Here is a 21,705-nt window from a genome sequence, read left to right on the forward strand (position 1 = left end):
GGAGGAAGTTAGGATAAACTTGACCCTGACATTAGCTTCAGCCTGGAATTCCATGACACAGTAGGGGGCTCAGAACACAACAAGCGCATGGTTTCTGTGAAAAGACTGATGCTTCTGGAGAGAGAGCAATAGGAAAACACATCAGAAAGGCCATCCCCCACATCCTCCCATTTCCTCCTGGAAACCCTCCAATGTGGTTTCCGTTCTAACCAATTATCTAAAATGGCCTTCAGAAAGGTTTCCAGTGCACACACATGGCCAAGCCCAACAGTTTCTGCAGCGGTCGGGGCCTCACTGACCTTTCCACTGAATTTAAGACAGTTAACTCCTTCCTCCTCCCCCAAGCACTCTCTGGTCCTGATTTCTAAGTGTCGCAACAGACTCATAACACTGAGTCATGAGGCTCTTCCTTCTACAATAGAATAGGACCTCTGTAGTTCTTCTAGGAGTTTAGAGACCTAGAGGACCCTGAGCTGTGTCCTCATTCCTTTCCAACTACATGCTCACTTCCTGGAGGATTTCACATGGACTGTTAGAACCAGAAGGCTCCGTGCAGGTTACTTAGCGCCTTTGCCTGGTTTTCCACCTGTTTTGGAAGAAAGTTCCATGAGCCCCTCAGGCTACTAGGATAGCTGTGCTGTTATGGATTTCATTCATTTACTCTTGCTGAGCTTTCCTGGATGAATGGGCTCTATGGCTACTAAAGAAACAGAAATCTAACACACGCCCTCATTATTTTGGTGCAAAAACAGATTCAGAAAAAGTCTCCCGTAGTCTTGCTCTTCATTCCATCTACTAAGCCCTGTTTCCCTCCTACTCCTCTTTCTTTTCCTTTTGAATTTTTACTGGAGTCTAGTTGATTTACAGTGTTGTGTTAGCTTCTGCTGTACAGCAAAGTGAATCAGTTACACACACACATATATCCACTCTTTTTTAGACTTTTTCCCATATAGGCCACTACAGAGTATTCAGTAGAGCTCCCTGTGCTATACAGCAGGTCTCTAACAGTTACATATTTTATATTTATTTTATATTTATTTTATATTTATTTTATATTTATTTTATATATGGTGGTGTGTATATGTCAATTCCAATCTCTCAGTTTACTCCTCCCCCACTTCCCCAGGTAACCATGAGTTTGTTTCCTATGTCTGTGAGTCTGTTTCATAAATAAGTTCATTTGTGTTGTGTTAGACTCCACATGTAAATGATATCATGCGATGTTTGTCCTTCTCTATCTGCCTTACTTCACTCAGTATGACGATCTCTAGGCCCACCTATGTTGCTGCGAGTGGCATTACTCCATTGCAGCACTATTTACAATAGTCAGGACACGGAAGCAACCTAAATGTCCACTGACAGAGGAATGGATAAAGATGTGGTACATATACACAACGGAGTATTACTTAGCCTCATATCCTTCTTCCTCCTCAGGGCACCTTTGGTCTCCTGGCAATGGACACTGAATTCCAGATGAGAATCAACCCTCCACGGCTAATCCATGAACTGGTCAGTGCCCTTTTCCCCTTATAACTTCTGATGTCACTCACCAAACGTGTCCTGTGTCCTCTGTACTAAATGCTCACCAAACGTGCAACGTGTCCTGGTAATCAGTTACAAAAGGGTAACTGATTGCCAAGGCTGTTACTCATCTTTTCCCACCCTGCCTTCCCAGTCTCCACTCCTCCTATCAAGCCCTCTGGACAGCGAGACCCCTCCAGCAGGACAGGGTCTTGCTCACCTCTGTCTCCTAACGTCCAGCAGGATGCCTGGGCTCAGAGCAGGCACCCATTAGTGTTGGTGGGTGAGCGTCCCTCGTGCCGGCCTGAGTACACTGCTTTCTCTCCCTCCCCCTGACCTTCCATCCCACACCTGCTGCGTTGTCTAGTCAATTCTTCTGCCCTCATGACTCATGCACCCCAGCCACCTCTGCTTTTCCATCCTCACACTCACCATTCTATTCCATTGCTTCATTCCCAGACCATGACAATGGCCCAATAAGCCTCAGAATCACCTTATAGCCCATGGGAGAAAAAAAAAAAAATCCGTGGGGGAGGTCTATAAGCTCAGAGGGGCTGGTTGGGTGGGACAGGGCAAAAGGAAAAAAGGCAGTGAACCTCCTAGCGAAGAAAAATGTTTGTCTAAAACACAGGCCAGATGATACCAACCCAACAGCGTTTCTTTACACCTACTGTGCATCCGAAATACTGCCCAGCCCACAGGAGACCAATGTGAATCTGACAGCTGCTGTCCCTGAGGCCACCATGGAGTTGCAATGCAAGAAAACAGAGATGTCCCATTTAATGTAATATGATGGGCAGGTGTTCTTTGGAAGGAATGATGCTAAAGCTGAAACTCCAGTACTTTGGCCACCTCATGCGAAGAGTTGACTCATTGGAAAAGACTCTGATGCTGGGAGGGATTGAGGGCAGGAGAAGGGGACGACAGAGGATGAGATGGCTGGATGGCATCACTGACTCGATGGAGGTGAGTCTGAGTGAACTCCGGGAGTTGGTGATGGACAGGGAGGTCTAGCGTGCTGTGGTTTATGGGGTCGCAAAGAGTCAGACACGACTGAGCGACTGAACTGAACTGACCTGAACCCTCTGCTAGTGATCTGACCTAAGTTGTACAGGAACACAGAAAGAAGAGGAATAAATTCTGTAAGGAGAAAGAATCAAGGAATGATAAATACTAAAATGTTTAAATGTTCAATGGCACACCTTCTAAAATCACCTCAAATGTCACACTTTGGGAAACATTGGTCTAAATGTCCAGTTCCTTAACCTACTGTAAGGCTCTGTAAGATGAAGTCCCAATGACTTTTCTAGTCTAATTTCCCCTAGGTACTCAATAAGCCCTAAACTCCATGTGTATCATATTCATCATTCCCATGGAATCCTGAATGAGATCTCCCTTTTCCAAGTCGTTAATCTCATTGTTGCTTCCCACTAAAGCCTGCTCCCTCATTTCCCCAAACATTGAGACCAATCCTAGCTGCCAGATGCACTGACCCAACAAACATGGAAGATTTTAATTTTGGTTTTAGTCTTATTTTTAGTCACTATTAAGAGAGTCATGATGATAAGGAATTCATTTAATAAGACTTATTTAATAATCTTGGAATTCAGAAATCCCATGCCCAAGTTCCCACTAAATTCATCACACTTTCATCTCAGGCCCTTGCCAGAGGTAAGATCAAGCAAGATCCGGAGTTGGAAAGTTAGCTGCCGATAAATCTGCAACTACTTTTTTCCCTTTTATACTTATAATGAAGTCTTTCAGTAAACCTGCAAAGTGATTCTGCCAACAAAATTGGCAATAAGCAAAAGAGCCCAAAAGAGTTTCAAGTCTTATACATGTAAAATTATTTCATCTTTAGACAACAGAATTTAGGAGGTAATACATGATTACAAGTTATGTAATACAATGCATGGTTTAAAATAAACATAATAGAGAGGATTAATATCCTTGTTTTACAGTGTACTCAATACTTATAAGAAAAATTGTTAAAGGCATGAAGAAATTCCAAGGAAAAAATATGACTAGCCATTTTTTCCACTTCTTAAATCAGTACACAAGTTTAAAAACATTAATGCTCAGTGTGAACAAATGCAAAGCCATTGACATTTTCCTACAGTCAGTGACACTGTAAACTGTTACCATTGTTTTCAGCGTAGAACATCACGACTTAACATAGCTCACATCCTTTGTGCTTTAGAGGAACCTAGATCAGAGAATGGAGAAGGCAATGGCACCCCACTCCAGTACTCTTGCCTGGAAAACCCCATGGACTGAGGAGCCTGGTAGGCTGCAGTCCATGGGGTCGCAAAGAGTCGGACACAACTGAGCGACTTCACTTTCACTTTCCACTTTCATGCATTGGAGAAGGAAATGGCAACCCACTCCAGTGTTCTTGCCTGGAGAATCCCAGGGACGGGGGAGCCTGGTGGGCTGCCGTCTATGGGGTCGCACAGAGTTGGACACGTCTGAAGTGACTTAGCAGCAGCAGCTCAGATAAAGAACGCCAAATGACAATAAAGCTACGTAGACAGAAATGTTTACTACAGCTTTATTAATTATGAAAACCTAGAAACACTGCTGTGTTCAGTAACAGGGAGCCAATTACAATAGCCACTCACTTCCTAGGTGGACTGAATCATTATGAAAATAATGGTTATGTAGAACATACAACATGGGAAAACACTTCTTATAAGATTAGGTGAATACCACAATATTATAAAGTAATTAGCCTCCAATTAAAATAAATTAATTAATTTAAAAAGATTAGGTGAATAAAAAGCAGTAACAGGTCTGCATGACATTTCTAATTATAAATTTATAAAAATCAAAACACATGCACATACTACAAAGAAAATATGAGCAAATTCTAACAATGATGTGGTAGAGTAGAGTTACAGGTAACTTTGAAATTTCATTTCTGTTTTCCAAACAGTAGATAATGTGGTTATAAAACACTTCTTCTTTAATGACGGGAAATTGCTTTTTAATCTCATCCCTGGCATTTGATATGCAATTGGTTCATCTTTAGAACTTTAAAGAGCAAATTCTAGCAGACAAGCTAAAAAAAAAAAAAAAAAAAGCCACCAACAATCTTGTCCACTAGAACATGGCAGCCCCACATGATTTAATCTTTTCTCACAGCCCATAATAAACACCCCAAATATGGACTTACAACATTAATTGCCAGTGATCGCTTTGTTTAATGAAGCCAAACTACTCTCATGCAGTTCCTTATGAGGACAAGGGGGCCATAAAATGACTAGAACGTTTAGCCAGATTTCCTAAAGAAGCAATTGTACCAAAATATGTTATCTTAAAATAGTCCACAGAGACTGCCAGGTGGACAACACACACAGCACCCCATGGCTCCTCCTTGCTGCCAATTCCCTACTCCTAACTCGAGTCCATGGCATTCCAGAGCCCTGAGCTCCTCAAACTCTTTATATGTACAACTCTGGGCACACACCATTTCTGAAGCATGCATTGTTAACCAAGACAAGTCTTAAATACAAAAACTGGCCCATTTGTGTTTCCCAAATATGGCTGCGTGCACAGAACCAAAACAAAGCTGTCTCACTGCAGCATCCAGTACACTCGAAATCTTCCACTTAGGAGATCTAGATAATTGAAACAGGGGCAGATTCCCAAATTCGTTAGATAACAGCAAAATATCTTAGCTCCGCTTAAATTGTAAATACATAACCTCAAACTAATAGAGGCAAGCCCAGGATATAAATGACACCTTTCTTCAGAAGTCGTCACTACACAGCGTCTGCCTGTGGAGACAGCACAAGTGAAAGCATTCTGAATTCTCAGGAGAGTGAAGGTTGACCCACAGGCTACAGGTAGAGACTAAGAAGTTACTGTGTGTGGCTGAACAAAATTTTAAACAGCTGAAAAGGGGTCTTTTAAAGGTTGAGAACGAGAAAGAAGGGTGAGTTTGATATGGCAGGAGAGGTGTCCACTCTTAATCCCTAATTCCCACTCAACTTCTCTTTTAAACCACAAAATTCCTAAGGCTACATATTTACCACATCATATATCATACAGACATCTGCAGTGCAGGCCCCTACCGCGCTCAGGAATGAGGGAACAGAAGTTCCATTCAGTAAAAAGACTCTGGGTCTTTTGCAAATACATAACTTAAATACCTCAATTCATAATACTAGCTTATTCAGAAATTGCTTGTTTTCTTTAAATGTTCTGAAATTTTACTCACAGTATACTAACCTAGAAAAAAGCCAATAGAAACACTGAAAACATCACCTTTTCTGAGAAAACCTCTCAGCAGCATTTGTCTAATAACTGAGGTGGAACACATATAGTCTGACCAGAATCAATAACCCCTGAACCCAAGCCTTGGAGGCTGAGGACTGCATCAAACCCTTGGTGCCTAACAATAACATATGTGAGATGCTGATTTCCATTCATCATGCAGTGAATTGCAGTACTTTGGCTGCTTTTCTTTTTTAATTGCATTCTGAACTAATTTTAGGCAAATTTTTAGTTTATCAGATATAAAAGCTACACCCAAGCATTTGAGAATACAGTGCAAATTTCTGAAATGAGTTTTCCTTCAACTAAGCTAAAATCACTAAAAATATTCAATATAGTGTCAAGGTCATAGCAAACATTCAATAAAAAGTTTTTGGTTGTTTTTTTTTTTTTTTAACCTATGTTATTTCTCAGACAAGATTACCTGGAAATCAGTTGGTACCTATTATACATTTATATATTAATAAGCATTATATGTATGTATATATACACACACACTTATGACTTCAGTTGTTCTATGCGTATCCAACTATATCAATAATCACTTTGAATATCAATGTTCTAAATTCATCAATTAAAAGAGATTTATTGCATGCTTAGTCAATCCAACTGTGCGACCCCAGGCTCCTCTGTCCCATGGATTCACCAGGCAAGAATATTGGAGTGGGTAGCGGTTCCATTCTGGGGGATCTTTCCAGCCAGGGAGTCCTGCATTGCAGGTGGACTCTTCACCGTTTGAGCCACATGGGAAGCCCAAGAGAGATTACTACTGCTACTGCTAAGTCACTTCAGTTGTGTCCGACTCTGTGCGACCCCATAGATGGCAGCCCACCAGGCTCTGGGATTCTCCAGGCAAGAACACTGGAGTGGGTTGCCATTTCCTTCTCCAGTGCATGAAAGTGAAAAGTGAAAGTGAAGTCGCTCAGTCGTGTCTGATTCTGGACTGGATCAAACAAGACCCACCTATGTGCTGTAAGAAACTCACTTGAATTAAAAAACACAGATTAAAAGTAAATAGATGAAGAAAAATATACTGTGTTAACAGTTTCTATATGTGTTTAGTGACTATGCAAAACAACCACACACACAGAAAAAAAAAAGTTAAAAGAACTGGATTTAAACCCAAATTCTATCAGCCTCAGTTTATTCACCTACAAAAAGAAATGAACAATACCTAATTTCATAAGGTGTTTCTAAATTTTAAAAGCTATATGAAATATTGTAAAGTGCTGTTATAAAAGGAAAAGTATTCTGGTGAAGAGATGCCAATCTAGTCCTGTTATCCATTTACTGCTTTAAGAGATGGATGAATATCTTATCACAAAGTTGATATTACCAATACTTGATCATATAAAGCACCAGGCTCTATATACTGAAGTAGCATCCAAAAACCAAGAAATTCATCTCTGGTTCTGCCTTCCTATGCAAAGTCAGGCAATGAAGGACACTCCGCATAAAAGCATCGTATTTTAAGACACTTCAGAGTTGCTCTCTAAGGTCGGGTCTTAGGGAGCCACACCATTATTTCAAGACCCATTTTCTGTGCACGCATACCATGCAGGCCCTCTGCACATGCTTCAGAACAAATAGATGAACCATCTCTTCGTTTCCTAAATGCCAACTGTGAGCCAGACCCTTCTGTACATCAGTTCTACTCTTAAGAACCCCTTATAAGGTTTCCATACCCATTTTGCAAATGAAGAAACTGAGCCTCAACAGACATGAAAAGACTCACTGAAAAATCTTGAAGAAGTAGGAAAGATCCTGGCGCTGGCCCCCAAGCCTGGGTTCTTTCCAACCCATGATCCTCACCCAAAGAAGCATGACACAGTCCCTGCCAAAAGCAAGATGCCCCATGCGAAGGCTGTTCAGAGATCTGACACACCTTAAAAAGAGATGCATAATCTTCAGGGGGCATTTTTATCCAGCTGTGGTAATCAAAATATATCAGTCAAGATAAGAGATGGTGCCTGCCCTCAGAAACTTTACATTCTAGTTGAGAAGGCTAACAGCCTTGAAGCCCTGATGAGGCACTAAAGACATCACGAAAGAACATTTCTGGATTGCCCTCCACTGTAGGAATATGCCAGCCAAGAGAATGCCAAGCTTCAAGACTCACCTGGGAAAGACCAGGGGACATGCTGACAAATACACCCTCTTCTGACTGTTTAAAATATCCTTGTAGTTCTTACAATATTAACTTCTCTGGAGAGGGTTCACTGGGGAGATTAGATCACACACAGTACTTGCTGGCAGCCTTCAGGAAGCAATGGCACCCATCAATACCCCCAACACCACACACACACCTGTAAAAGACTCAGAGGGACTCTAGAATAAACAACCTGGCTTTCAGCTGCTGCTCTGCCACTTAACTAGATGCTTGAGCTGACTTCTGTCAGTTAATCTTGGTAAGACTCAGTCTCCTCATCTATAAAACAGGAATAACAGCCATCAGCCTCAGAGGCTCAAAGTGTTCAACAAATTCGAGCTTCTTTCAGGAGGATGAGCATCATCCGTAGTATCTGAGGCTTAAAACCACTTTCTCCTCAGCTGGTTTCTCTGAGCAGCAGCTGATGTTCTCTTTTCAACTGCAGGTAGGTTAGACTCTTCAAGCTAATTTAAATGAAAATCTCACCCAGTTCTCCTTTCAAGACTCGGCTCATTGCATGCTCTTCCTGTCCCTCCTGAAGTTGCCTGGCCTGTCTTTTCCCAACATCACAAATTTCAACACCTCAGCTTCCCATAAGAAGCAAAGTAGTAGCTTACCTTTTCTCCAAATACTAAATTCTCATGGATAGTTATGTTACTGCCTAGATCACTTAATTTAATGATCATCTTCCATGTCTTCTGCTACTCACAAGGCTGTTTTCCTCACGAAGTCCCTAAGGTGGAGTTTCCAAGACGGGCTGGGTAGCACTTGGTAGCCAGCACTGAGTGTACACAGAAAAGTATATGGAGAGAGCCCTGGGTTGGCAGTGTGCCTCAACCACAAAACGGCCTTGAATGCAGGCAATGGCATCTTTGCTGGTCTCTACCAGGACACAGAATGCAACATAAATTCTTTGGAAGTTTCCTAATTCAAGATTAATCTGCCTGGATGGGAGGGGAGTCTGGGGGAGAATGAATACTTGTGTATGTCCACCTGAAACTATGACAACATTGTTAATCGGCTATACGCCAATGCGAAATAAAAAAATAAAATAAAATAAATTTTTAATGATTAATACGACTGAGGCATGCAGGATGAACCACAGAAGTGGGGGCACTGGAGCAGGGAGAATATGGGAGCTGACTTCTGTGAGCTGAGGTCAAGCCAAGGGAGGGGACAGTGACATCAGTGATTTTTTTTTTAAGCCAGCCCCCTCCAAAAAAAATTTCCCTCCACCGTGTACACCCTCTCTACCCAGGAAAGTCACTCCCAGAGAACTTGTTTTGCTCATCTGGCTGGGCAGAAAAGCTCCATAGAGGCTTCGGTCACACCAATCACGGGTAGCAACTTCTACATTCATCTTGTCTTGCTTATCTGCAGCAATAACTGCAGAGATTTTGATTTTCTGAGCTTACTCCTTACATCTCATTCTGCCACATTTGCCCACAGCAAATTTTCTTTTTTCTGCTCAATTGCTTTGGTGGCTGACAACATAGAATTATCAAAAAGTAAAAGATGTCAGAAATCCTTTAGAACTCAGACCAGCTTGCTAATCAAATAGGGACATAACAGCAACCACGAAAATAAAAGATGACCGGGGTGCTTAAGAGTTCATTTTCAAACAAATGTCAAAGAGAACAGTTCTCAACACAAAATGACCTTGCCTTCAAAACTCATATAACATAATGTATAAATAAGACACTGGAAGAAAAGAACGAGGTATTCAACTACACTCATTGTAGGACTGGGGGTAGGGGAATGAGATGACACTGAGCTCCTAAGAGAATATTAAATCCCTCACAGTCAACTATCAGCAAAAAGTTCTAGGGGTTCAGGCAGTGACTTTAACATTATGAACCTCAGCTTCTGCCACATGCAAAACAGGGATTAAAACAGCACTAACTTCCCTTCTCTAAGGATTAATTTCCCTCCTGTGCATTACCCACATAGCACAGTGAGAACTCAATAAATGGTCACATTGACATAATTGGTCTATTTCCCATCTGTCTCACTCTCCCAGTATTCGGAGAATTGGAGGTGAGTAGAAATATGGTTTAATAAAAGGCTTTAACTAGTCACTACTTTACTGTAACAGTTTGTTTACTGGGATTCTGCTTGAAGCGGGGAGGGCAATGCCAAGAAATGAGGCTTTGTGCCTTGAACAGAAAACACAGAACTTGTGGCAGCCCCATCCAGCACCCCACGTTTTCATAAAGCTTTGCAGGTTACAGAACATCAGTGCCAGCGGTGGCCTTGGCCGCCTACAATCTTTAAAAAAGGAGCAGGGTGGGTGGGAATGTAATATGATCTGTCTCTAACAAGGTTTCATGTGGCCGAGGGACTCAGAGCATCATAGAATTTCAGGGCTGGAAAGGACCACAATTTCCAAATGTTATGAGTCTTGAAGTCCAGACCAATCCATCAAGATGAGAGAATACTACAACCAGTCACACACGCTCCCTGAAACAAAGAATTTCCACCCTGCCAAGCCCTTCCAATAGGACAAGGGGGAAAGCCAAGCCAGCCATAGGTGTCACAGCTTCTATGCCCGTGGTCCCGCTGTGCTCTCTAGAAGCTAAGCTCCCTGAAGCTAGGCATCTGTTACCACGTGAGTCTGTAAGAGATGAGGATACGACAATATTATTCCAAATTCCTTCTTAAAATTTCACTTTGCTCTTCCCTCTGAAAAAGCAGCAGTACAAAATTAACATCTAAAGTTTCATAACATTTATAGTAAGTCCAATGTCTCAAACTAAAGTAAAAAAATCTTATATACAAGTACCAGGTTGGGAAATAATAGCTTTCTCTTCACAAAAAAAATAAATTAAGGCAAATCTGCCATCAAATGCCCTTTGGTGTTTCTGAACCCATTATTTCATTCAATAAAAGTTCACTAATGTGAGGCACTGAATAGTGTGGTTCTTCTATTTTAAATTTACAGTAATCTTACATGTCTGGAAATCAATCCCTCAAAATTCCAAACACAGGGCATTTTAAGAAGACTGCAGAGATGGGAGAAAGGATAAAGGCCCCATGCAGAAATCACTCCCATCCTTTAAATATGCAACAAAAGTCTTTCATAAATATGTAACTTTAGAACTCTTGGGTTGGTTTCCACAAATACCAAAGCTCCCTTTTAGAGGACTGAGACTATAATACATTGGTGAATATAATTACACTTCTGAAGGGAATCTAGTTTAAGAAGCATATAATTATAGACTCTTCTTAACTAATAATAAAAGTGCAAAGATAAATAAGTTTTCTCTTATGTAAAAATGTAAAGCCAAGCTAAATACATTAGATTATAAGGGGGAAAAAAAAAACTAAAAGATGAGCTAAAACTCTTGAAACAAAAATGAAAAATACTTGAACTCTCAGCATGGTATGAAGCATTTCTAATTCCCATCTGCTAACATCACAGCTCAAAAAACTAGCCGGCAAATTTAAACGCAGAGAAATCTGGTGTAGTGAGACCTTGGGAAGCACAAAATCCAGGACAACGAAAAAAAGTTCTCTGACAAGGCTTTGCTAAATTGTCAAGTCCAAAAAGCTGAACAGGGACAGAAAATCCCAGTTACATATACGTGGAATTGAAAATACTCACACTCCTACTTCATTGTCGGGAACACCGAAATCCAAAGAGAAAGGAGGGAGGAGCAGGAGGGCTCAGGAATGTGCCCGAGACGCTGACCAGAGGAGAACTGGCTGGGAAGGTCCTTTCTTGGGAGTCTCCCAGCAGTCGGCATTTACTCACTTAACATAGACAAGTAAGTGCCTGAGCCCTTCCAATGAAATGCCAGGCGGGAAACCCTTCTCTGGCCACTCAGCTCAGCTCCCTCATTAAATTCAGAGTGAAACCAGCTGCCGGGAAAGGCAAAGGGTGACCCCGCCAAGGCTCTGGAAATTCCTAGCCAAGAGTAGATTGAGTGCCTGGATCAGTGCTAGAAGGCAGATTTCAGGCCGGCTTACAGAAGATAAGGAAACCATCCTCAGAGTATTTGCTGTGCTCCTGGCTGCAAATAAAGTGTGGTTCTCTGTAGAACGTGTTGGGTCCACATGCCAGTCAGCTCAGCCTCACTGTCATCAGGGAAGAAGAACAGATGGAGGAAGAGGGGCAGGGAGAACCCAAAGATGAATAAAATGAGGCAGATGAACAGACCAGCCCAGGCAATATTTCAAGAGGGGAAAAAAAGATCAATTCTCTACAAGAATTATTTACATTATATAGACAGAAATACACACAGAATTCTTCACTAAATAGAAGGGCTTGTTTACTATTTGTTTTTGTGGGTTTTTTGATCCTTGCAGCCCCCCCCCTTTTTTTTTGATACTCTAAGATCAGACGTTGGATGTTTAGTCACTAAGTCATGTCCAACTCTTTGCAACCCCATGGACTATATAGCCCACCAGGCTTCTTCTCTAGGCAAGAATACCAGAGTGGGTTGCCATTTCCTTCTCCAGGGAGCTTCCCTGACCCAGGGATTGAACCCGAGTCTCCTGCATTGCAGGTAGATTCTTTGCCGCTGACTTTTTAAAATTTATTTAACTGGAGGATAATTATTTTACAATACTGTGATGGCCTCTGCCATATATCAACATGAATAGGCCATAGGCATACATGTGTCCCCTCCCTCTTGAACCCCCTACCCCTCCTCGCTTCCCCAGCCCATCCCTCCAGGCTGTCACAGAGCACTAGCTTTAGGTTCCCTATGTCATACATCAAACTCCCACTGGCTATCTGTTTTACATATGATAATGTGTATGTTTCAGTGCTGTTCTCTCAAATCATCCCACCCTCTCCTTTTCCCACTGCTTCCAAAAGTCTGACTTTCTTTTTAATTGAAGGATAGTTGATTTACAATATTGTGTTAGTTTCAGGTGAATAGCAAAGTGATTCAGTAATATATATTTATATATATATATATCTTTTTCAGATTATTTTCAATTATAGGTTATTACAAGATATCTGTCAACAAAGACCCATCTAGTCAAGGCTATGGTTTTTCCAGTAGTCATGTATGGATGTGAGAGTTGGACTACAAAGAAAGCTGAGCGCCGAAGAATTGATGTTTTTGAACTGTGGTGTTGGAGAAGACTCTTGAGAGTCCCTTGGACTGCAAGGAGATCGAACCAGTCCATTCTAAATGAGCTCAGTCCTGGGTGTTCATTGGAAGGACTGATGCTAAAGCCGAAACTCCAATACTTTGGCTACCTGATGCAAAGAGCTGACTCATTTGAAAAGACCCTGATGCTGGGAGGGATTGGGGGCAGGAGGAGAAGGGGATGACAGAGGATGAGATGGTTGGATGGCATCACCACTCAACAGACATGAGTTTGAGTGAACTCCGGGAGTTGGTGATGGACAGGGAGGCCTGGCGTGCTGTGGTTCATGGGGTCGCAAAGAGTCGGACAAGACTGAACAAGACATTGAACATAGGTCCCTGTGCTCTGCAGTAAACCCTTGTTGCTTATCTGTTTTATGTATAGTAGTTTGTATCCGTTAATCTCACACTTCTAATTTCTCCTCCTCCTCCCTTTCCCCTTTGGTTTCTGTAAGTTTATTTTCTATAGAAAATAAAACAGTCTTTCGGTCTGTTTCTGTTCTGTAAATAGATCCATTTGCATAATTTTTTTTAGATTCCACATATTAAGTGATATCATATTTGTCTTTCTAAACAAAGGTTAAGTTTTATTTAAATCTTTATTTCATTTGTTTTGCCTTTGAAATCCACACAAATGACAGTAAGAAATTATATTGAAATATAAATATGTTATGTGAAATCATTTTGAAGTCAAAGAAACTTTAAGATAATCTAAGTGATAGCTTCTCTTATGTCTTGACCTTTTTTTTCCCTCTTAAAATAAAGATAGATCTGTAACCGAGTATGGCAAGACAAAAACTGACATCTTTTGGCTTTCATTTCATTACAATACAAGCCAAAAATGCTGTTTTGTGTAACTATGTGGTTGGAAGACCTTAATAGAACAATCACTGCCTTTTTTGTGGAGAACTCTCTCTCCTTGTCTATGCCCAAATTAAATAAAATACTGGTTTTAGCTTTTGATATGAGGTAGCAATTTCCTCCAAATTCAGTAATTTCCTCCAAAGATACTTTTATAAATTCACAAGTGACTTAATAACTGATGATTTTCTTAAATGTAAGTTTTCTTCTTATGGCTATTGAGAAAGTATTTTAAAGTCCAACTTGCAATGCTATTCCCAGTCAACTCAATGAATTAGAAAATTCAGAAAAAAGCAGGAGGCATTTAAAAATTGTTTCTCATATGTGCCTTTCCACCAAATTTTTAATTTGTATTTTAATTTTCATTATAAATTTGAATTATCTAGATTTAAAACCATTTTCAATTCTGGTAACTAAAATAATCTTTGCAGGTCTCAATATTGCCATAGGTTGATAAACAGGGGAGGTACCTGTTTAAAATGGAGACTGCAGGTTCTATTCTCAGATATGTTGACTGAGAAGTTCCAAGAAGGCCCCAGAATCTGCTTTTCTGACATACAGTTTCAGGCCATCCTTTGAGAAACACTGGTCAATGTACCCAGCTGAAGCTCCCAATACTCTGGCCACCTGATGTGAAGCGCTGACCCATTGGAAAAGACCCTGATGCTGGGAAAGACTGAGGGCAGGAGCAGAAGGGGGCAGCAGAGGATGAGATGGTGGGATGGCATCACCGATTCAATGGACATGAGTTTGAGCAAGCTCCGAGAGATGGTGAAGGACGGGGAGGCCTGGTGTGCTGCAGTCCACGGGGTCGCAGAGAGTCAGACACGACTGAGCGACTGATCAACTGTATCACCAAGTATGAGATGCCCACAGCTCTCGCACAGAGCTGACCACAAAGCCGAAAACCACCGTGAGCGTGTTACATCACTTTAAACATAATTTATAACTTGTACTGATTGTGTCAGAACTTCACTTAAGCAGGGTGAGTTTTTCCTTTTATCCCTGCAAAATGTTCACAGTGAATAAAACAATGTGCAAATGTAATTCCACTTGCAGGGCCCGCCAGGCATGACTGCTCCCCATCTGCACACAGTCTGGCACGGGGTTTCCGAATGAGGAAGTAGCTCAGAATACCCGAGTCTATTAGCTTAAATATTCCTAAACTGGATGTCTGAGAAAGCAAAGAATTCAACTGTATACAAAAGGTAGGATGATTTCATACCATAACCCATAAAATGACTCTAACCTAGAAAAAGATGTATTTGGACACATCCAGCAACACATCTAAAGAGCAAATGTTTATTTTTTAATTAGACAGTCTTTGATTTCTAATAGTCCATTAATAATTTATTCTATCATGCTATTGTTAGGGGACATAATTTATAATTTGTACTGATTGTGTCAGAACCTTATATCAGACTCAAACTCCCAACTTCTAACATGTTTCCACTAAATACAGTCTTATTAATTATACAGCAACAGGAAAGTTTCTTACAGAAAGCGATTAAAACCCCCCAAAAAATCAAAAGTGGTTGTTTGAGAACTCAGCTTTTTAAGAATTCCCTTTTCATCTCATTTCAAGAGTAATTATTTTTTTAGATTTATCAAGTTCATTTTTTAAAACATGAAAGAAATGTAAGCACAGAACTAAACATCTGAACATTAAAGATCCAAAGTGTCAGCACCCAGCACCACCTCTTAATCTGTAGGACCAAACTGCCACAAGTATCACTCATACCCGGGTGAACTTGGTTCTGAGCCAGGTAACTGCTTAGTATTCAGGACTGTACCTCTGTAACACATAAACTTTAATTTGGGGGTAAGAGGGATTCCCTGGCGGTCCAGTGGTTAGGACTCTGCCCTCTCACTGACAAGGGCCCAGGTTCAATCTCTGGTCAGAGAACTAAAATCATGTAAGCTTTGAAGCTTAGCCAAAAAAAAAAAAGTAAAATTTGGGGATGGGGAGCATATATTCAAGCTCTGCTTCACATTTCTTTTCAGCCCAGTCTGATTCTTTTTCCTTAGTAATAAATTAAACACAACTAATGTTCTCACCAAGACCCCCCTCTTGAGCACGGGCACTATGCCTCGCATGTTACATACAACGGCTCATTTAACGCACTAACCTTATGATATATGGACTGCTGCTGCCAACTGTGAAAGCAGGCAAAGGCTCAGTGTCTTCTCCGGGGTCACACAACCAGGATGTGGTGGAGTTGCGACAAAAAACCCCACCTGACCTTAAATTCCAGGCTCTTTTCTATGACCTCACTCTGTAAAGGTCTGTCTTCCACTGCACTACGTTTCCCTGTCTACACTGCCCTGCTCATTTTAAGAACACCTTCCTAGTACCCTCATTTTTGTAGTAATGACTTGAATCTGCTCAACAGCATTCTGCACAATCACCCTGCCTTTCCGAAGTGTCTGCTTTGTCCCCACACTGTGCTCAGTCTAGCTGCAGACGTGAACAGAGGCGCTGCCCTCGAGGGGCTTGCATTCCAAGCCATGGAGGTGGCTTAAAAGCAGAACAGGGTTTGCGTTGGGTTGTTTTTTTTTGTTTTTTTTTTTAAATGCTTGGCCCTGGTCCACTGCTGGCTGCTGAGAGTGTGACAGTGAACAGAAGCCTGGACTGAGGCCTGTGAGCAGAGACAAGGGACCCCTTTGGTCCACGACATGAACTGAGAGTTAATTAAGGACTCTTCACGGTGTTCACTGTGAGCCTTTCTCGGCACGAATTCCAAAACTAGAATTGTTTGTCTCTGCAAATTCCTGGCCACAAGCGGATTGAGTGCCTGGATCAGTGCTAGAAGGGAGATACTAAAAGGGAAACATTAAAGTAAAATCAAGTTTGTGGACATTTGAAAAAAAAATTTTTTTAACCTGTTCATAGTTACGATGCTGGCATCACCATCAAATCCCAAGTCCTGCTGTTTACTCCCTTGACTCTTGTCAACTCAAGTGGCAAAGATATCGCAAGTTCCAGTAAACACATGGCTCATTCTCATGCTGGCAGGAGTGCTGGAGGGGAGCTAGAAGGAGTGTCTATGGCCAAGCTTAGGCTACAGCCTTCACAGGGGCAGTATTTCCCACGGCCCAGCAAGGCAGTTACCAGTTATCAAGGGAAGAGAACCCTCAGGTAATAAGTCAGTGTAGGAAGCCCATGGTCATAAACGTCCGCATTTCCCCCCACCACTGCTGCTGCTGCTGCTAAGTCCCATCAGTCGTGTCCGACTCGGTGCGACCCCATAGACGGCAGCCCACCAGGCTCCCCCGTCCCTGGGATTCTCCAGGCAAGAACACTGGAGTGGGTTGCCATTTCCTTCTCCAACGCATTAAAGTGAAAAGTGAAGTCACTCAGTCATGTCCGACTCTTCGGGACCCCATGGACTGCAGCCCACCAGGCTCCTCCGTCCATGGGATTTTCCAGGCAAGAGTACTGGAGTGGGGTGCCACTGCCTTCTCCGCCCACCCCCCACCACTAACTCTTGGCAATTCCATGCTTTCTTTAATGAGAAGCCTGTTGCCTCTCTACCCACACCCCTGCCTTCCCTCAGAGGCACTGATTAAGAATGCAGCCTCAATTTGCAGCAAAATGGACGGACCTAGAGATGATCACAGTAAGTGAAGTCAGAAAGACAAATATATCACTTATACGTGGAATCTAAAATATGACACAAATGAAGTTATCTACAAAACAGAAACAGACTCACAGACATTGTGAACAGATTTGCCAAGGGAGGAGGGAGCATGGGGTAGGATGGACTGGGAGTCTGGGTTAGCAGATGCAAACTGTTATACGGAGAATGAACAAGAAGGGCCTACTGTATAACTGAATCACTCTGCTATACAGAAGAAATAAACACACTGTAAATCAACTATACATCAGTTAAATCTTTCAAAAAAGAATATAGGCTTAATGACAATTGTCATTTCCACTTAGTGGATGTGCAACTGTGGGCAAGTTACCTGGGTTCCTCATCTCAAAATGGGGTGATCGCAAGTGGCTACCACAAGACTCAATGGGGATAATACAGGTGAAGCCCTTGGCACAAAGCCAGGCATAGTGCACGTGCTTGATAAATGCCCGCTGTCCCTCGGGATACAGGGTACCCACAGTCTTGTCCACTCTTTGTCCCACTCATGTGACAGCTCCTGTATCGTTTATTCTTCTGTAAACCAGAGATGACTCTCTGAAGGGGGAGAGGTTAAGAACTACACATTCTGGCATTTTCTCTGCTCTTTGCAGGGATCTATTCTTGCAGGATGGTCAACAGATGTTTTGAGTTTTTGCTTTATCTAACAAGGAAGAACCGTTTAAAACTCTCAGCAGACTCACACTTCTTTGGAATTCTCTCAGTACCTTACGTAGTGGAAAGCATTCAGTAAAAATCATTGTCAGGTCTGTTTTGATATGAAGGACCTTAGAATCTTTAGAAATGATCTTTACTGTACTAGATGAGAAAACAGTTTAGGTAGGGAAGGAGAAGGCTGCCCATGATGTCAGAGTGAGTTGTGACCCAGACAGGAATGAAACTAAGGCTTTTAACTCCCATTTCAGCACTGCTTCCGCCCAAAAGATACTGTCCCAAGTCAAAACACAGCTAACCAGCTTTACCTTTCTACATACCAAATGGTAAGGTCAGTGTCATGCTAATGTCATGTTTCAAGAGAAGCAAAATTCTGGGAATTCCCTAGTGGTCCAGGCGCTTTCACTGCCAGGGCCCGGGTTTAATCCCTGGTGGGGGGATTAAGACCCTGCATGCTGCGTGTGGTGCAACCAAAAATAAAAGCAAATGATACTAAGAAATATATCCTCACTATGAAAAATTCTTCAGATACTAACTTTCTATATACAATGAAATAACAGAATGCTCTAGATAGTGAAATATACTGATTGCTAAGATTTGCAATGTTCTGTTTCCCCGCGAAATTCACATGTTGAAAACCTCACACCCACGGTGATGATATTAGGAGGTGGTGCCTTTGGAAAGTGCTTAGATTCAGGGCAGAGGCTTAATGAATGAGATTAAGGCCCTTATAAAAGAGGCCCCAGAGAGCTCCCAGCCCTTCTGCCATGTGAGGCAATAACAAGAAGCCTGCAACCTGGAAGAAGTGAGGGCCCTCTTCCAGGTGGAAGACCTTGCTGGAACCTTGACCTTGAAGTTCCTAGTCTCCAGAACTGTAAGAAGTGTCTGCTGTTTATAAGTCACCCAGCCTGTGGCATTTTGTTACAGCTGCCTAAGAAGATGAAGAAGTCCAACTTTTGAAGAATAAGAAGTATTATGAAATGAAATACTCTGGCATCCTCAGTACGATTGCTCTTTCTATGGGCCAGAAGGTATCTAGAGAGCATTACTTTAGGCGATGATCACAATCCTGGCTTGTGTCACATGTCCCAGACTCTTAGGACAGCACAGTCCCCAATCTTCTCTTTGGACCAACACGCAATGTAAAGTTCCACCCAGATTCCAGTTTTTAGTAACTAAATAAAATCAGATAAGCATTTTAATTAAAAATAAACATAAGATGCAAACAACGGGGAACCCATAAAGAGAAGGCTCACAAGCTCACTCCCAGCAGCATCCACCCGAGAACTTAGAACAGAGCCTGTCAACGGCTGTAGTTGCGACACATTATCTGTCAAAGCCCTCCACATGCAGCCAAGGTGACAGCAGACCCAGCTCGAGCAGCAATGTAGATTCCACAACCAGAATCTTTAATTACCTATTTCCATGAGAAAGAAGCAAACGACAAGGTGAGTATCACAGATTTCTTTTAAAAAATTTGTTTCTAGATATTTTTTTGAAGTCAGAAAACACTGAACTCCAACTCCTACACTTTATATGATTACCAGACTGAACCCTTTCGATGGCTCTTTTAATTCAAATAATAGTCAAGTATTGGATTATCACACTGATCTAACATGTGGCATTATAAGGGAACCCAAGATCTCGGTCATCAAGAAATAATCTTCCTGAAACCCTCAAGCGTGGTTTCAGGAAGATTATTTCATACTAACTTTCTTCAGTGAGTTCTGGGGTGGAAAAAGTGGGAAGATCTGGGGCTAACAGTTGTCCAAGTTACCAACAACTCCATTGACTAGAACTCAGAATCTCCTAAGCATTCCTATTAAAGTTTTACTGAGGAATAATTTATGAGAAGTCTGTGGCATGTTGTGAAAAAAAATACATCTGACATTTAAGACCATTTTATAACATCTCTCTTGTAAGAGGAGCTGGAGGTGCGGCAGGTTTCAGCCTCGCTCATGCCTGGGGGAGAGTTGAAGATTTTAGCAGTTCTGGGCAGGAGCCTGGCACTGCTTCAAAGCTCCGAGGCCTGGGCAGGCTCTCTGTACAACCTGAGGTGCTGTTGGGCAAACAGCATCTCCATTCCTATCTGGGGCCTCAGCACTGTTTGCCCTTCAAGGTTCCCCGCTGCCTAAGGAAACATGTGAAATATTTCTGTGAAGGACTGCTGTGTGGAAGCAACAGGAAATAAAGGTTTACTCCAGTGACTCCCTACTAATGCAGGGGCGGAGGTCGCATCTGAGAATCACAGTTTTCCAACTGACTTGTTATTTTTACCAGATGTGTTGTGCACACTATTTGAGAGGTGGTTTTGTTTTCTGGAATAAAGGGGACTTGATCATAAGCTATATTCTGGTTAAGCATTAAAAACCAGCCCAAATTCAAAGCGACAGGGAAGAAAGGAATCTCCTCAGAGACATGACTTTTATATTTTATTAGGGTGTAAGAGATGTGAGACATTCATGTACTCTGTTAACTTCCTGAAGGAAGTAAAATGTCAGTTCTTAGAAAAGTCAACCTTTACCATCTTCTAATAAAGGTACTAGGCTAAAGAGACTTCACTGGACCAGTGTGACCCCAATATGAAAACTGGAGCCAGGGGCACCCTGAGAGGCCCTCATGACATCTCGTGCTTCTCCCAACCACTTGCCCACCTCCCACCACCGGCACCGTCTCCATTTGGATAAGACCCCTATGAATAGAGCGCCCTTTCTTTCCACTCCTCCAGCCAAGCCTTTCCCAAGCTGCATCGTATGTCTGAACGTTCCTCTACCTTCTCCTGGCCTTTCCCAAGCTGCATCGTATGTCTGAGAGTTCCTCTACCTTCTCCTGGCCCCTTCAAGCTAAGCTGCCTCATTCATGCCCTTCCAATGGTTCCCGTATCCCCCCAAAACATTTTCTAAAATGGGACAGATCCCCCAAAAGGATGGAAGACAGACTTCCATAGCCCCAACCCACCTAGACATGGAAACTACAGGTTTACATCTTTCTTGCCCATATATGTAATCTGCATACTTTTCTTATTAATTTATATATTTGTCCAAAGCACTATTTTCTCCCATCTGCTGGTTCGGGCTCAAACACGAGCTTCAGACAGCAGTGTCATCAGCTTCCCCACATGAAGAAAGACTGACGACACAGGGGATATTCTGCCTACAGAAGCGTGGAGCGGAACCCGGGGGCTGAGAGGCTGGCAGGGCAGTGTGGGTTTTGCCTCCATTTCCCAGCTGCTACCTCCGGGTAATATGCCTTGCCTTTATGAGCTTCACTTTCCTCCTCTGCAAAGTGTGAAATGGTAGGAACTTATCCTTGAGCTCAGTATGAGGGCTAAATGTAACATACATAAACCTTGCATACACGGAGGAATCTAAGTCCTGCGCTGACCAAAGCCGCTTCTCCCAAACTCTGCCTACACCTTTTATAAATAGTTCACTTATTTAGATCTTCTTAAATTACCAGATTTGACTGTGGTGTGTTTCCTGCC

General features: G+C 42.1%; 1 protein-coding gene across 48 annotated transcripts in view; it reads right to left on the minus strand.

Annotated features, from left to right (window-relative positions):
• The window catches only part of SORBS1 (sorbin and SH3 domain containing 1), a 234,363-nt gene that overhangs the window by 127,173 nt on the left and 85,485 nt on the right, over positions 1-21,705 (minus strand). For 6 of the 48 annotated variants that reach the window (XM_086378853.1, XM_086378852.1, XM_086378843.1 and 3 more), the window contains exon 1: positions 11,553-11,765. The exons of 41 other annotated variants lie outside the window; for them this stretch is intronic. The gene's annotated coding sequence lies outside the window, so the exon portion shown is untranslated. Of the gene's footprint in view, positions 1-11,552; positions 11,766-21,705 lie in introns of those variants that run through there. One more of the 48 variants, XM_086378828.1, reaches the window with a different exon arrangement.

This window comes from Bos grunniens, chromosome 26 (assembly GCF_055505025.1).
Source record: "Bos grunniens cultivar Pamir isolate PY7600 chromosome 26, Bosgru_T2T1.0, whole genome shotgun sequence".
Taxonomy (NCBI): Eukaryota; Metazoa; Chordata; class Mammalia; order Artiodactyla; family Bovidae; genus Bos; species Bos grunniens.